The sequence below is a fragment of the Cupressus sempervirens genome, chromosome 9, assembly GCF_028749045.1.
Source record: "Cupressus sempervirens isolate cs-2001-9-10 chromosome 9, ASM2874904v1, whole genome shotgun sequence".
Lineage (NCBI taxonomy): Eukaryota > Viridiplantae > Streptophyta > Pinopsida > Cupressales > Cupressaceae > Cupressus > Cupressus sempervirens.
In genome coordinates, this window is record NC_143126.1 from 628971966 (window position 1) to 628989079 (window position 17114).

Below are 17114 nucleotides of genomic sequence, written 5' to 3' on the forward strand. Positions count from 1 at the left end.
CCATGCCAATACCCTTCTTGGCAATGGCTCAAAGCTTCAACTCCTGACCGCGTCGTAGTTTAGCTATGATTATGCCCCTGCCCAACAATTACTACTTAGCCACACATATCCCGCATACATTAGAAAACAGGATACAATAGAAAAGACCATCCCCTAAAAAAGCCTAACCCTTACCTTGAATAAAATAAAAACAAAAAACCAGAACAGTATGCATACCTTTGTTCGGGCATGTCATCACTGGCATTGCACTTAGCAGTGTCCAAGGGAATAACTTTGTCATCACCTTCCTCATGAAAGGCGCTGAGGTCCAAGCTGATAACATTGAGGGTCTAGTCATCGTCGCATTTGATGTGGAGGTTGAATTCGACAAAGCAGTGCGCACAATGCTCATCCCCATTGCACTCGTAGCAGACGCAAGCGAGCTTCATATGAATTGCGTGCTTTGAGGTAAGTGGGATGAGGCCCAACCTATGCGCGATGAATTTGTCACTAAGCACCAACGAATTGCTTGCGATTTCCACCAGGTCTATGGCTATAGTCAGCACCTCTACAATCATACCACAGGGCATTCGCTATCCTCGGGTTTGTGTTGCGTAGCTTGAACTTTAAGTAGTCATCTTTCACCTCTTGGATTTTCACACTCAAGAAGCGTTGATACAACATCTCCATCTTCCCTGCCTCCTCAGCTTACCTCACTGCTCCCTCTGTATGTTTTCAATTGCAACTCTTCAATATTATAGTGAGCTTCCGCATGTTTTCAATTGCCACTCTTCAATGTTATAGTGAGCTTTAACTAGTGTTGCATATGTCAGTTTTCATGAAAGGATACAAATTTCTAAAAGGAAATCTCTTTTATTACATTTATATGAAATTAAATATCAATGTTTATGAAGGGATGTTTATGTTTATGGTTCCATAAAGCAATATAAGTAGTGACAAAAGCACATCATAATGGGAAAATGATAGGACAGGTGTTTAATATAAATGTGGAAGTGATTTAATGGAATCTCTGAAGGAAATGGACAAGGAAATGGGATATTAAAAAATGAATTAAATTAGAAAGGCAAATGGATGAAAATTTATAAAGAAGAAATTAGTAAAATATTAGCTAATTAAAAAATCAAATAACACCGAGAAAAAAAAGGTTCAAATAAGAAGTATAAATTGAAATGAATTTTTTTTTAATTTAGTTGTTTATGATGATTATTTTATTGTATCATTATTTAGAACCTAATAAAAATTATACCAAAATTTAGTCACGAATCTCACCCACTCTCATCTTTCAATAATTCACAAAAGTGGCACTTGTGATTATGGATAACTTGAACAATATGGAAAACCAAATATTTTAGTTTCTTATATAAAAATAAGGCAAATGTTGTTTGATATAAAGATCTTGCTAGGAGAATTTAAGAATAAAAATATAGTCAATCAAAGGGCCTATAAGCTAATAGTTTTTACTTCGACTTGATAGCGTGGGAGAGTAAAAATTCAAGGCTAACTTGGTGTTAAATATGGGCAAAGACAATGACTGATGCACAAGCACAAAAACATTAACTTACAGGTCATCATATCCTCATGGGTGACCACATTATAACTAAGCATAACAATGTAATTTTAAGGGAAGCATAAAGCAAGGGTTTTGACGTAGAATAAAGGCAGACTCAACAATTGATGGTTTCACGAAGGGGCAAAAAGAGATAGATTGAAGGATAATCAAAAGGGGGCAAGGACGTGAAAAGGGGATAAAAATTGACGAGGTCAAGCTAAAAGTAACACAAATAACAAAGTTGCATACATTACACTTCTATTATTACACAATAAAGCACTAATCTATTGTAATGAGACTAAACATCAATAACAAATGTTTGTAGGATCATGGCTCATTGTTTAAAATTTGGCTATTTGTCACATGCACAATCCTCATCAATGATCAGAAGTCCTTTGTCAGTATTTCAAATTGGTGAGTTTACCAAGCCTCTTTGTTTTCCCCGTTTTGGCTTGTTTGTTGTTTTATGGTTGATTCTTTAGGGCCTCAATATCTTTTTCTTCTTCTTCATTTTGTTCTCTTTTGTTTGTCAAGCCTTTAGAATATTCACCCTTCTCACTCCCTAGGTATTGTAAGTGGGTGACTTTGTCTCATGTATTTTGGCCCTAGCCTATTCCTAGCCCATGTGTTCCTCCAAGTCAAATTAGAGTTATGAGCGTAGGGTTTGTTGGATTTAGTTTTTCTAATGTACGTTGATAGTAGTACTCTTAAGTTTCATGTACCTCAAATTGATCATGAAATACACTCCATGCCCCTCTACCATTATAGAATGTCTCTCAACATAACTAGTGGTAGTCAATCAAAAGAAACATTTAAGTTACCAGCCAATCTATTGTTGTATTCCCTTGACTTCTTTATGTACAAAGTGGCAATCATAAAAATCACAAACTTAAGGTTCTCCAAGAGTTCTCACAGTCACCAATTTATAACATTACCTTTTTTCACACCTTTAACTATGATCTTCAAGTCCCTTTCAACAAACATTTTTTTTAATTTGAACATCCAAGTCAAGTTTACAATCCAAAATCAAACCAATGGCCTTAATAGCATTATTGGAATTAAATGCCAATGTTCAAAGTAACAAAAGCGAATTAACTGCCTGTATAATCCCCTGAGACCATCTTTGCTCCTATAGCCTAAAATGTGTTTTGAGGCCCCACAATATTTAAGAATAATCCAACCATATCCATAAGGACACTATGGCTCCAAAATTCTTCACTCTCCTTGCCTTTAACGCTCTCAAATTAAAGATCACCTCGATCTCTAGTCAATTTATGAGGATGAATAATTTAGAAAGATGTGTTAGAATCCTTGTTCTTAGCCTTATTATAAAAGGTCACGCTTCAAGTGCAAGTTCAAGCAATTTATTTCCAAACATGACCCCAATATTTAAGTTTAACATTAAGTAGGTTAATGTTTATTTCATGCCACACCTTCAATATAAATATCCTTGGTGAGAGGTCCCACAAATCTTTTAAGGATCACAAGGAAGACAAGATAGTGTTGTGAACCAAATTATTCCTTAAAACTTTATCCAAAATTCCACAGAATATAAAACAATCCCTTTAGCAAAGTCACAATGCAATGGGCAACGGGAGTTGGTTGACCTCTTCAAGCTAAAAGAAACAAAGTACACAAACCCTCACTAGGAATATGGAGCCTCTTCCAATTAAGATGATGCTCAGTGATAATCTTACCACGACAAACCAGCCAAATAAAGACCTTGAATATAGGCAAAGTTGTAGAGGACTCGATAGTCATACATGGAAAAGAATCAAGGATGCCATCAACGGAGTTGACCAATTTCTCCTACCAACTCTTAACCATGTAGGTTTTATTTCCCACTTGGTTTCATCCCAAAGTATCCTTCTTAAGACTACAACTACGATTAAATTTCTGAAGTAGGGCATGCAAGGAAGTGTCCTTATCAACAGCAACTATGGACAAAAGGGTTTTCCATGTTGTAGAAAATCCAAGTTTCCTCCTCAACTCAATAGTCTTTAATTTTACAGAAAACCGCTAAGATAAGCTAGAATAACTTAGACACCTAAATTTACGATAATGAAGTCTCACTGAATCACTAATCATCCCAAAAATCAGCATTTCTCCATTTGTAAATATTCCAAAAATCCATGTCTACAAGGCATTTTTCCATCTTCATACTTTCTTAGATAACCAAATCTCTAGGGAGATTCCTGTGGGATATGATGCAACTAGAGTCAAAACCCCCTACACAGTTTTGTCATTAATGCCTTGTTACACACTAACACACAGACAGAGCTTAGGTGTAATGGTATACATTAACAGCTAGGTCTTGAGTAGATTATATAGGTCATTTAAACTTAATGTAAAGGAAAACTAATTCAAAGTACCTATGAGTTTGTAGAAGGGAATCTTCATTCTAATCATGGGGAACATGACTATACAACCTTCAAAAAAAGATGTAAAGGAATCTTCACAAGTGACATTTTATGGCTTCCAGAATAAGGTTCCAGGAAATGATGTGTAAACCAGATATTTGAAACCACTGTCGTGCCCCACAAAAAGTACAGTATTAAAATCACATGACACTTGAATATTACTCTCACATGAAAGTTGCAACATCAAAAACTCCAAATCACTGTCTTTGAAATTGTGCAAAGGAAATACAAAGAGCAGTGACACGTTAGTATGTTTGGACTAACTTTAAAATTTAAATTAAGAGTACTACGGGCAATAATTCCGGAAAAAGCCTTCAACTAAAAACAAATTAAGAATTGAGACAGTAATTAGGGATGGAATGTTGCAACCTTTCAAAGGGGAATAATGGTGAAAGGTTGTGACTCCTTAAAATGGAAGCAATTGCTAATAGTTGTATCCTTTCAGGACAAAAAGGTATGACCCTATCCATTGTGGAGGATATAAAAGCAAGGAAGCCTCATTTGTATGCATCTATGAACTATCAAAAACCAAATAATCAAGAAGTTAAGCTAAGCGAGAAATAAACTAAGATCAGAACTAAGAGCAGAAAATATTTATATTATAAGCAGCAATCAGATCAAAGATAAGTCTATGAATATGTTAGAATTAGAAATAAACATTAGTAATTATAAATTTCTTCTCCTAATGAAAATCATAAAATGAGTCAGTAAGGAGAAATGATTGGGAGAGCAAAGAAGGGTTCCCCATCTAAGTAGGCCACCCCTTGTTGGATGGAGAAAAGTTCCTGCCACTTGTGAGCCAAAAGGTATTATTATATCACCCACCGTGCAAGAAAATCAAAAAAGGGATAATCGAACTCCTTCCTAGGGATGTTGACAAGACTAAGACAAAAAACTGGAGGCATGTCACCGTATTGAATATGTTAAGAAGGTTAGCAGTTAGAGTATTGAAACATCTGCTTTAAACTAGTATACATAGATATATATATATATATATATATATATATATATATATATATATATATATATATATATATATATATATATATATAGTGCAGTATTTTCAATATTCTTTTATCTGTTTAGCCTTATACAATCAGGTGATTAATTTATAATACATCTGACTTGTATCTCACTGCCGATTATCTTTATATCGACAGACCATTAAACAGTATTGAAAAGCCATCTCCGATTTCAATATATCGGGTAGCTTCATTACATTATATTAATGTTATTGCTATCAGGTTTAACCTGTGGCTTATGTAATACCAAGGTTGCATGGGTACTCGTACCCACACCCCTGGTACTCGTACCCACCGAGTACCCATGTACCCAAGTACCGGGTACATGTATCCCACGTACCGGGTACTCGGTGGAGAGCATCATAGCTAAGGACCTTGATTAAGATTCTGATTTTTTTTTTAATTTTTTTTTTTTGTATTAGCTTGTTGTTTATCAAACGTAATTCAATACCAAATCAGTTTGAAACTTTGATACTCATTAACAATAAACTTTATCACTGTTCAAGTCATAAGTTTATCATTTGCAATATGTCATTGTTATATGATTTAGGATCCTCTTGTTCATGTTTAAAGTCTGCCTTCTTTGTTATGCATCTAAGCATTTATCATGTATTATTATTTCAAACATATAGCAAATCTGAAACTGAAAACAATACATTACATTTGCAAACTTTATCACTGTTCTTGTTTTGAAAAACCATTGTCATGACTCATAATTTCAGATGTTTTATAAATATAAAGGTATAATTTTTAAATAAGTTTGACATACCCAAGTACCTCCGTCCCCTATTATGAAAAATACTTTAAACATTAAACAATCAGCAATAGCATATATATATATTTCAAATTTCTTGTTTTGAATGCTCAATGTTATGACTCATGACATATATTTTGATTTTTATATTTTCTATAAAATATTAATTATATAGAAAAAAATAGGCATACACACGTACCCCCGTCCCCTATTTTGAAAAATATGCGTACCCGTACCTGTTCCCGTTCCCGTACCCACGTACCCGTGCAACCTTGTGTAATACTATTTAATGTTAATTATAATTGTTATGAATGAGTATATATATGTTGGGACATGAACGTATAGGGTCATGACTATATATATATATACATTAGTCTCAATCTAATTCTGCAGATCATATCAATAAACTTGGCATAGTGATCTCAGATAAGAATATTATATTATTACAGCAAGAACATAAAAGTTTATCAGAAAGAAGATACCAGTCTGCTATATTTCAGAATACATATCAAACACTTTGGTAAGTCTACACCAAACACGATCTATTAAAACTTTACATGGTATCAAAGCCTACTCGGTAGAGAGACTATGAAAAGTGCTGCAAACATGTCAAATAATGCAAGAGTAGAAGATAGACTCGAAAGTGCTGTAAATTTCTTTTCATGGGAAATTTGGATTACCACAATCCTTGAAGAACTAGAACTAGAATCATTCATTGACTCTGATAATCCAATTCCAAAAAATGAAACAAAAAAAATCACTTGGAGAAGGCGAAACAATAAAGCCAAGACAATCATGATAGACTCCATAAAGGATCACATTCTTCCTTCCATTTAAAATCTGAAGAAAGCCTTTGTAGTATTCACAACAATAAAAAATGTGTTTAAAATAAACAACTCAAGCAGATTGATCACTCTAAAGAATCAATTGATGAATACTAACATAAATAAGGGAGAATCAATCTCATCATATTTTGGAAGGATCTCTGAAATTAAGAATCACTTAAATTCCATTGGAAACAAAGTAGAAGATCAAGAACTCTCTATATTACCACTTAGAGGATTACCACTATCATGGGAAGCATTCATTCAAGTTGTCAGTAGACCTTCAATCCCTTCATTTGATCAACTAAAAACTGACTGTACATCAGAAGAGTCGAGATTAATTTCCAGAGGTATTGTATCAAAGCAAGAGGCAAAAAATCAAGCTCTTTTCTCAGCTCCAAATCATCAAGGAAATTTAAAGGAAAGAAACATGACTATAAGAAAAAGTATAATAGGTTCAACAATACTAATCTCTCTAAAGTTAAATGCTATAAATGTGAGAAATTCGGACATGTCTTCAACAAATGTCTTGAAAGGGAAAGAATCTTAGCCTCATTAATCGAAAGTAAGAAAGATGAGAATCTAGTTTTCTACTCTACTTTATCAAGTGAGATAAACTCCAATGAAAGTGTGCGGATAATACATAGTGGCGCTTCCCGACATATAATAGGATTCAAGGACAAATTTGAAACACTTAAAAATTACAGATCTGAAGGAGTTACTATTGGAGACAACTCCACTCATCCAGTCAAAGGCATTGGGACCTACTCTATTCAATTAAGGACTAGAGCTACATTAAAGTTGAAAGATGTTCTATTTGTACCTGGAATAAAAAGAAACCTAATCTCAATCTTTGGATTAACAGATGAAGGTTTTCAAGTTACATTCAACAAAGACAAAGTCTTGTACTGGCCTAAAAACACAAGTCTTAAAAATGCTATCACTATCGGGACTAAAGATGGGACCTTATATAAACTACATAACATTCAAAACCAAGCTCTTAATCATGAAATAACAAATTCTAATAAAATTTGGCATAACAGCCTTGGGCATATTGGTTTCAGTTCACTACCAAAGATAGGTAAAATAAACTCTGGAATTCCAAACCTAAATTCTAACCATACAAGTATATGTAAAGGTTGTGCCCTAGGAGTTAAAAAACCTTTCCCTATTAGTGAACACAAGTCTAAATCAATTTTGGAACTAATTCACTCTGATCTATGTGGGGCCACGCCAACTCTCTCCCTAGGAGGTTACTCCTATTACATAACCTTCATCGATGATTACTCTAGGAAGACTTGGATTTTCTTTTTAAAAGTTAAAGAATCAAATGAAGTGTTATCAAAATTCAAAGAATTCAAAGAATTGGTAGAAAATCAAGTGTCAAAGAAAATTAAGACTCTAAGCTCTGACAATGGGGGGGAATATACTTCTGAGAATTTCAAAGCCTTTGTACATCTATTGGGATTAAGAGGGAATATACAGTACCTTATAATCCTCAACAGAATGGTGTAGCAGAAAGAAATATTAGAACTATTGTTGAGGCAGCAAAAGCTATGCTTCATGATCAAAACCTACACTTTTCATTCTGGGCAAAAGCCACTAATACTATTGTATACATACAAAACATATATCCACACTCCATCCTAGAAAATATAATACCTGAAGAAGTCTTTACAAGGAATAAACCTGACTTAAGTCATCTCGGGATCTTTGGTTGTCCTGTGTATATACATATACCTAAAGAAAGAAGAACTAAGTTAGAACCATCAAGAAAGAAAGGAATATTTGTTGGGTATAGTGAAAACTCAAAAGGATACAAAGTCTATATTCCAGGACAAAGATCAGTAGAAGTAAGCAGAGATGTCATATTTGAGGAAAACACTACTTTAAAACTATCTATAAGCACAAATGATGAGCCTTCAACAAACTTAGATGAAAGTACACAATCTCAAATTCAAAAGGAGAATATATCAGAAGAAATGAGTTCATTACTAGATGCAGAAAATAGAAACATCTCAAATATCAAAAAGAGACCATTGTGGGCAAGAAAAATGATTAAAGAAAATAATATTGAACCAAATGAAATTACTAAGGAAGTCAAGAAAACCAGAAAGAAATCATGTTATACTGCACTAGTAACTGAGCTCACTAAACCTAAACCTACATCTATTGAAGAAGCTCTAACTTTTCAAGCACGGAAAGATGCTATGCTTGAAGAATATCAATCAATACTACAAAATGATGTCTGGGAAATTGTACCTAGACCTAAAGCCAAATCTCTTGTCTCTTCTAAATGGCTATATAAAATTAAATATGCAACAGATGGGAGCATTGAGAAACATAAAGCAAGATTTGTTGCCCGAGGTTTTTCACAGAAAGCAGGTATTGATTATGAAGAAACTTTTACCCCTGTTGCTCGTTTCACTTCAGTCAAGACAATTCTTGCCTTGGCAGCAGCGAAAGGATGGAAGGTACATCAAATGGATGTGAAAACTGCATGCTTAAATGGAGTCATAAATGAAAAAGTTTATATTGAACAGCTTCAAGGTTTCGTGATAAAAAATGAAAATCTTTATGTATGTAAACTAAAGAAGGCGTTGTATGGCCTAAAACAAGCCCCTCCAGCTTGGTATGAAAGAATTGACAGTTATCTCATCAAATTAGGGTACTCTAAAAATGAAGTTGATCCTAACATCTATTTCAAAATATCTAATGGAGATATGATCATATTGGTTCTTTATGTTGATGATCTCTTAATAACAGGTGAAGACCATCTGATTGTTAAATGCAAATAAGACCTTGCTGCTGAATTTGACATGAAAGACCTAGGTTTGCTACGCTATTTTTTCGGCCTAGAAGTATGTCAAAAGGAAGATTACATATTCTTAAACCAAGGAAAATATATGCAGGATATTTTGAATAGATTTGGGATGATGGACAGCAAGCCACTTGCAATTCCAATGGAAACTGATCTACACAAGCTAAAAGAGGAAGCAGCACATTCAGAATATATTGATCCTACCCTCTACAGACAAATTATTGGATCTCTCATGTTTTTGGTAAACACTAAACCTGACATTTGCTACGCTACAAATGTACTAAATCACTTTCTCTATGAACCTAAGAAAATACACCTAATGGCAGCTAAACACGTTCTAAGATATCTATGTGGCACTATTGGTCTTGGACTAAAATACAGAAATGTTGAAATCAAACTTGAAGGCTACACAGATTCTGATTGGGCTGGTTGTTCCTTAAATCGAAAGAGTACCACCGGATGTTGCTTCAGTCTCAGCTTAGCAATGGTGTCATGGTTCAGTAGAAAACAACCTACAGTTGCCTTGAGTTCTACTAAAGCAGAATATATGGCAGCCTCCATGGGAGCACGTAAAGTAGTTTGGTTAAGGAAGCTATTATTTGGATTATTTGGAAAGAAGTTAGATTCCATTGTGATCCATTGTGACAATCAGAGTTGTATCAAACTTTCAGCAAATCCAGTGTTTCACAATCAATCAAAGCACATTGAGACTCCTTACCACTATATCAGAGACATGGTTGATAGGAATGCGATCAAGCTAATCTATGTTAACACAAATGATCAAAATGTTGACATTTTCACTAAACCTCTTGCAAGAGTGAAAATAGAGTATTTTAGATCTAAACTTGGAATGACAAATATGTAATTACATTTTTTTTGTAAATCTATTCATGAATATTATATTAAATTATTGTTTGCAAACTTGTTAAATGAAAGGTGACGATCTTTCATATTTTGTTAAAGGTCTTTATTATAAGGTGACGATCTTTCATATTTTGTTAAAGGTCTCTATTATAAGGTGACGATCTTATCAATAGATGACCAACCTTTAAATACCAAAAGTATTGAAGGTTATTGGTGTCATTGTTATAGGCCGGATTCTGCCAAACACATTGATATCCATCATGACTATAGGCCGGATCTTGCCGGACATCATGAAAATTATTAGTGTCATTGTTATAGGCCGGATTCTGCCGGACACATTGATATCCATCATGATTATAGGCCGGATCTTGCCTGACATCATTAAATTATGGGTGTCATTGTTATAGGCCGAATTCTACCAGACACATTGATATTCATCACGATTATAGACCGGATCTTGCCGAACATCATGAAAATTATTGGTGTCATTGTTATAGGTTGGATTCTGCTAGACACATTGATATCCATCATGGTTATAGGCCGGATTTTGCCAGACATCATGAAAATCAATTATTATGGTTATTTAGACCAGATTTTTTGCCAGATATCATATTTCATCAGATATAATCAAGTCTACTCAATTGTATACAGAAGTTTCAATCCCTCATTGCTAAAGAGGGAGTGTTAAGAAAGTTAGCAGTTAGAGTATTGAAACATTTGCTATAAACTAGTAATTATATATATATATATATATATATATATATATATATATATATACACACGCTAACAATCTATAGTGCAGTATTTTCAATATTATTTTATCTATTTAGCCTTATACAATCGGGTGGTTAATTTATAATATATCTGACTTGTATCTCACTGCCAATTATCTTTATATCGACAGACCATTAATCAGTATTGAAACGCCATCTCCAATTTCAATATCGGGTGGCTTCATTACATTATATTAATGTTATAGCTATCGGGTTTAACCCGTGGCTTATGTAATACTGTTTAATGTTAATTATAATTGTTATGAATCGGTATATATATGTTGGGACATGAACGTATAGGGTCATGACTCTATTATGTCATGTTTCAACATATATATATATATATTAGTCTCAATCTAATTCTGCAGATCATATCAATAAACTTGGCATAGTGATCTCAGATAAGGATATTATATTATTACAGCAAGAACATAAAAATTTATCAGAAAGAAGATACCAGTCTGCTATATTTCAGAATACATATCAAACACTTTGGTAAGTCTACAGCAAACACGACCTATTAAAACTTTACAGAATGTCTCCTACAAATTACTAGCCTAGAAACTAGCATTCTTCCTAAGTTTATAACAGTGTGCAAACTGGATTTTTTAAAGGAAGATATAAATTAGAGAATCTGATTACAAGCTGGTAAGCAATGGAGTCGACCAAATGCTCAAAGCAAAAAGCTGCTTTGCTCTTGCTAGATTTCAAGAGGTCATACAATACGGTGGAGTAGCCTTTTCTAATGATGACCTTGGAAGCTTTTGTATTCCTAAGGAATTATGTGATAAGGTTGATACTCTACTATGTGATGCAATGGCCCAAGTTGATGTAAATCGCACCCTATCTGAGACCTTTGTGCTGGAAAGATCCATAAGACAAGGGTGCCCTCTAGCACCTGCCTTATTTGTTATTGCATCTGATGCTATCCACTATCTGCTACGAGAGGCACAACCTGTCCAAAAAATTAAATGTATAGCACTCCATAATAAGAAGGATCTAATTAGCATCCAATTTGCAGATGATCTTGAAGAAGAAAATGTGTTTCACCTTGTTAAGAAATGAGATTTCTTTTGCTTTGCCTCTAGAGCCAAGGTGCCATTATAAAATCTATTATGCTGGGGTGGACGGATACACCTCCAACATGTTTCAATAAAATTGACTTTCAATTGGTTGATCCTAATAAGCTTGTAAGATACCTTGGGATCCCATTTGCTATCAGTCCAGACCTGAAAAATATATGGTTGTGGATTAAGAAAAAAACTTGTTGGATGGAACGAGCAATAACTCTTTCTTGGGGGCAGATTGCAAATATGTGAAAAAATTAGGTCATTGTACAGTACTATGCTTCAGTCTAGCTCTTTATATTTATCAGGTAAATGATTTTCAGAAGAACATTAGATGTTTCACATGGTGTGATGGCAAAGGTATGAGGTGGGGAAATTCTGACAAGTGGGAGTTTTGTAGTATGAACAAGGGGCACAGGGGGCTAAGTCTTGAAGACTTAAGGTTGCATGGCATCGCCCTTTTTGTTAAATGGATTATTAAGGCTCTTGAGCAAGATAAGCCCCCAAAAGTATTGGTAAGCAGTAATATCTTGCTGGCTCTTCCCAAGCATGCCATGAAATGGAAAGATCTACCACTTATTACAATAATAAATAGTTTCTATTATCTCTATTTAGTATCTAATGGTTATCTATTGTAATCTTCTCTAAATATTAGAATGTTTCTAATATTTAGTTTTTAATTTCTAGAATAGAATGTTTCTATTCTTTAGTTAGTTGTAGATAACTATTAGTACTATTAGTTTTCTCTTAGCTAGAATAGAAAGTTCTATTCTTTACGATCATTTCCTAAGGAAACATTATTCCATTCTTTTTATATATAGACCTCTTGGTCTCTGTTAATAACAAAAAAATATTATCCAATTACTTTGTAATATGGTATCAAAGCCAATACTCTAAATTTTTTCGAAAATAATTATAATTTCTGAGTTAAATTATCTGCCTTTTATTTTCAAAATTATTTACATGCATGTTTGCTTCCAACTCTCTATATAATCCGACTAGAGTTTTCATTCTGAGAGATTTGAATCCACCAACTTTTGATTGTTGATGGGTATTTTGAGATCTCAACTAAGTTGTCTGTTTTTTCTTAGTGCCTCGATTTTTGTAACTCAATTTTCGAGCCAACCGATCCAGAAATCGATAACATATTCTTTCTGCATTTTTCGAGCTCTCTTTTGGGTGACCTTTCAAATTTTCTAGGTCTCTACTTTTTGAGGGTTGCATGTACTTGCATGTTGTTTGCATGTGCTGCTTTACCATGAAAAGTCTCATGTTTTGCCTCCCTTCAAAATTCTAGTGGGTTTTCATAATATTTCTCCTCGAAAACATTTATGATGGGTTTTCATATTTTTTCCCTAAAAAAATATTCTTATGGGTTCCTATAAATTTTCCCTTAAACATTTTTGATTCTGTAATTCACAAAGTTGTGTGGGATTCCTTTGTGAGCTTGTAATTTTTGCCTCAAAAATTATCTGTTGAGTTTTACCATTTTTCCTAAAAAAATTGAAGCCTTGTATTGTCAAGTTTTGATTTTTTTTTCACCTCAAAAATCATGTCAGGTTTTGATTGTTTTTTCACCACAAAAATCATGTTGGGTTTTGATTTAATTTTCACCTCAAAAATCATGTTGGGTTTTGATTGATTTTTCACCCCAAAAAATCATGTTCGGTTTTTTAGATTTTTTTCTAAAAATCATGGCTTTTAGTAGTTTGTTTTGGAGCATTATGCTCGTCTACAAAGTTTTGGAACATTATCCAAAGTACCATCAACAGTCTTCTTAGCAAACATCCTCTGCTCTAGATTCAAAGGCTCATGGAAAACGAACATGCAATGCAACTATTACCACAAATATGAGTACATAAAAGTTCAATGTCAGAAGCGCTTAGCTGCCCTATCTAAGCAATCTAGTTCGTAGCCCACAGCGAACAGTACGAAGACCTTTGAGCAGACAAAATCTGCCTTTTACGATTTTTGACAGCTTCGTGCTCTGGAAAGATTAACCATTAAGAGAGGGTATTACGATAATAGATAATTTCTATTATCCCTGTTTAGTATCTAATAATTATCTATTATAATTTTTTGTCATTATTAGAATGTTTCTAATATTTAGTTTTCTGCTTCTAGAATAGATTGTTTCTATTCTTTAGTTAGCTAAGTTAGCTGTAGATAAATTTTAGTTTTCTCTTAGCTAGAATAGAAAGTTTCTATTCTTTACAATCGTTTCCTAAGGAAACATTGTTCCATTCTTTTGTATATATAGACCTCTTGGTCTCTATTAATAACAAGCAAATATTTTCCAATTACTTCGTAATACCACTTAGTAACCTCCTCATTAGCAAGTATAGTATTTTCATTCCAGGTTTTGTAGTCTTTAGTAGCCTATGGAAGGCTTGGGAACTAGTTTAACATAAGGTTATAAATTGTCATTTATTGCAATACAATGACAAGGCTATGCAGGGACATAGGTGCATTTAGTTAAACCTTGCGCATAAAGATACGCCCCTCACTCTTCTCCAGGGGTGCTCAGCCAAGAGTCGGAACAGGAAGGTATTCAATGTTTCAATATTATTATTAATAATGGTTATTGATTGATTGGCCATCCCTTAGCCAGAAGCATAATCTTCCACAGTCTAATTGGAGAACATTTTCCATTATGGGAGAAGCCTGCAAGGGTTTCCAAATGACTATCAACCACATTAATGATTTTTGAACTACTAGCTTCTGGTTTAGATCATGAGTTTTTTAACAACATTTTGGATCACACTGTATGTAAGCAAGAGATGAATAACATTAATGATACTAATCAACATAAAGAGTTCAAATGGAATGAAGGTATTTTATTATACAATACTAAAACTAAACTTAAATATAAAGCACTTGTTAATAACATCTCTGACTACTTGGATACTAAAGGGGAATGTTAAGATAGATGCTAAAAATGGCAGAAATGTTTCAAAATGATCTGGTCCAATATTCTAGAGGCTAGAAAGGCATGTTTTACATGGGCTTTTACCTTACAGCACTAACCTTATACACTGAAATGTACTGGCATTGATGTGTGCTCCATTTGCAGAAAACCAGAAACTATCAGGCATATATTTTTTGAGTGTTAATGCACAAAAGGGATTTGGAATCTCTTCTGTGCAAAACTGAAAATCTGGGATATTAATAATGAAATAACTCGTATGAAATTCTAACCGATTCTATTTACGATATTAAAAAAATGTATAATAGTTTTTTATAATCACTGACTCAGACTCTGTGGTTTCTGTGAAAGACAAGGAATGATGAGAAGTTTTGAGGGAAGCAAACAGCACCTACTGAGTCATTTTAAAGACTCGCCTTTTTCACTGATGATGCAGGTGACTGTGACAATGAAGATATCAAATGCTAAATTTATGAAGCTCCTTGGAGATGAAACGGTCAGAGTAAACAAAGAGGAAGTCAAGCAGGGCCATACATGGTCATATAATCAATTCAAAAGTCCCACTTTCCATAAAGAAATGATTGAATTCTAGAACAAATACAAGAGACCAGAGATCAACGAAAAGGAAGACACCACCACAAATAGTCAAATGCATGCTCACCCCTACAAATGTCTAAAATACCACCACAAATAGTCATTTTGTAAGGTCCCTCCTCGCATGTACTTATTAAATATGCATTTCTCTATCAAATCTGTTGTAGGAGATTTGAATGGATATGGGTAATGTTGTAGGTTTTTGGATGTCCTAAGGAACATTGAGAACAACAGATATATCCATGCTTTAATACTCAAAGATTAGAGAACGACTATGTTGTCTTGACTGTTTAGACATTAATTTGCACTAACAATAATACAAGGTGTTTCACTTAATGATGATGTTATTGATTTTGTTACCTCAGTGATTTGGATTCTATGCATTTAGATAGTTCAATACTCACTATTGGTGATGTTATGATGTTTAGGTACATGCATGCCTAACAATGATTATTCTTGTATTTAATCTAAATTAATAAATAAGTTATATGTCATATCGATTATGTAATTACTAATGATTAAATGTGAGTAGAAATGAATTAAATAGTTAAATAATTGAAGCATTATAATCTGAGTTCACCCCGATCCATCGTAGCATAGTGATACATTACTATTATTTGGATACTCACGACTCGAGATGTCGAGACATTATCTGATGCTTGAACATATTTTATTATTTCATGTTGTGTGATGTTACTTTCAGATATTTGATATTCGTCATTTAAGGTTTTATGTATATGTATGTTGATGAATTAAGTAAAATGTAGGATTAACACATTGATTTTGGAATCTTTATGATTAAGGATATAAGTAGGATGAAAGAAACCCTAATCGATGTATGTTTCAATTTATGTAAATTTCTGATACGTATATACATATGTACATGTGATTTTACGGGACTACTGATGTGTGCAATGAGTGTGCAGGTATTTTAGCTGAGAAACATGACGGAGGAACATAATTGATCCCTATGTGCTCATTGTGGAAACCTTGTTGTTCGTAATTCAAGTATTTTATTGTGAGATGTGTGAATGTATCTTTCTATGATCAGTAAATGTTAATGTTCGTAACTATGTTTTTTTTTAGTGTCGCTTGACACTCGTGAATTTGTTTGGGATCTTTAGCGTGCGGCTAGTTGTGTAACTTTTGGACCTAAGTCGGTTTAAGTTAGTGTCTTTTTGCTAATTTGGTTCTTAATCGAGTTTAGTCATCCCTAATCCGGATTAGCGCTTAATCTGCTTTTTAGAGTTGTTAGTTGGTCCTAATTATTTTTTCTAGCCTTTGTTTGGCTCTAAACCTATTCCTAAGGCTTTTAATCACGAAATAATTATATCCAAGGTGTATGGGTATGGGTTGGGGGTCTTTTCCAACCCCTAAGCCCCTTTTATTGACTTTTGAGATCACTCAAAAAGTCTCTTTAAGTCTCTTTTTGCCTTTGTGCGAAAATTAACTATGGCTTCCATGAGTTGCATCAACCCACCTCCACTTAGTGTTTAACCA

At 33.8% G+C, this 17114-nt stretch overlaps 1 protein-coding gene across 1 annotated transcript in view; it reads right to left on the reverse strand.

Annotated features, from left to right (window-relative positions):
- Nucleotides 1-17114, reverse strand: part of LOC149540279 (DNA-directed RNA polymerases II, IV and V subunit 3-like) — a 35604-nt gene that overhangs the window by 7514 nt on the left and 10976 nt on the right. The gene's annotated exons all lie outside the window — the stretch shown is intronic.